Source organism: Sinocyclocheilus rhinocerous, unplaced genomic scaffold, assembly GCF_001515625.1.
Source record: "Sinocyclocheilus rhinocerous isolate Xijiao unplaced genomic scaffold, SAMN03320098_v1.1 scaffold3, whole genome shotgun sequence".
Classification (NCBI taxonomy): Eukaryota; Metazoa; Chordata; class Actinopteri; order Cypriniformes; family Cyprinidae; genus Sinocyclocheilus; species Sinocyclocheilus rhinocerous.
Window position 1 is genome coordinate 654,183 of NW_015658759.1, and position 705 is coordinate 654,887.

A 705-nucleotide genomic window follows, 5' to 3' on the forward strand; every position below is an offset into this window, starting at 1 on the left:
TGGGGGTTGCCCAGCCCGCAGCTCTACAAATGTCTGTCAGTGAGGCGCCACGAGCCATCGCCCAGGAGGATGCAACACTTCTAGTTGAGTGAGCTCGCAGCCTGAATGGGCAGGGCACACCCTGTGCCTGATAAGCCAGGGTGATGGCATTCACTGTCCAGTGGGCCATCCTCTGCTTAGAGACGGCCTTCCCCATTTGCCGGCCTCCGTAACAGACAAAGAGCTGGTCTGAGGTCGTAAAGCTTTGAGTCCGGCCTACGTAGCCTCTGAAGACTCGAACAGGACAGAGCAAAGCTAGGGCTGGGTCTGCCTCCTCCGGGGGCAGCGCTTGCAGGCTCACCACCTGATCCCTGAAGGGAGTAATGGGAACCTTGGGCACATAGCCGGGCCGGGGCCTCAGGATTATCTGGGAGGCAGCCGGCCCAAACTCTAGGCACGAATCGTCGACCGAAAATGTGTGCAGGTCCCCTACCCTCTTGATGGAGGCAAATGCAAGCAGGAGCAGAGTTTTCATTGAAAGAAACTCTAGCTCAACTGACTGCAAAAGGCTCAAATGGGCCCTGCTGTACGGTTTTAAGCACCAGAGACAGGTCCTAAGAGGGTATGGAGAGGGGCCGGGAAGGATTTAACCTCTCGCCCCCCTAAGGAACCTGATGACCAGGTCATGCTTTCCTACCGACTTCCCTTCCACGGGGTCATGGTTAG